Genomic DNA, 359 nt, shown 5'->3' on the forward strand with positions numbered 1-359 from the left:
CCAGTCTGTCATTGATAGGCATTTTGGTTGATTCCATGTCCTTGGTATTATGAACAGTGCTGCAATGAACAAACACGTGCATGTGTCTTTATGGTAGAATGATTTCTATTTCTTTGGGTAATATACCCAGTAGTGAGACTGCAGGGTCAAATAGTGGTTGTGTTTTAAGTTCTTTGAGAAATCTCCAGACTGTTTTCCACAGTGGCTGGACTGATTTACACTCCCACTAACAGTCTATAAATGTTTTCTTTTCTCTCAGCTTTGCCAGCATCTGTTTTTGTTTTTAACTTTTAATAACAGCTTAGATGGCAACTTTAATTTTAAAATTCAGACTCTGACAGTGTTCCACGTGTGAGTGA

This window comes from Cebus imitator, unplaced genomic scaffold (assembly GCF_001604975.1).
Source record: "Cebus imitator isolate Cc_AM_T3 unplaced genomic scaffold, Cebus_imitator-1.0 Scaffold965, whole genome shotgun sequence".
NCBI classification, from domain to species: Eukaryota; Metazoa; Chordata; class Mammalia; order Primates; family Cebidae; genus Cebus; species Cebus imitator.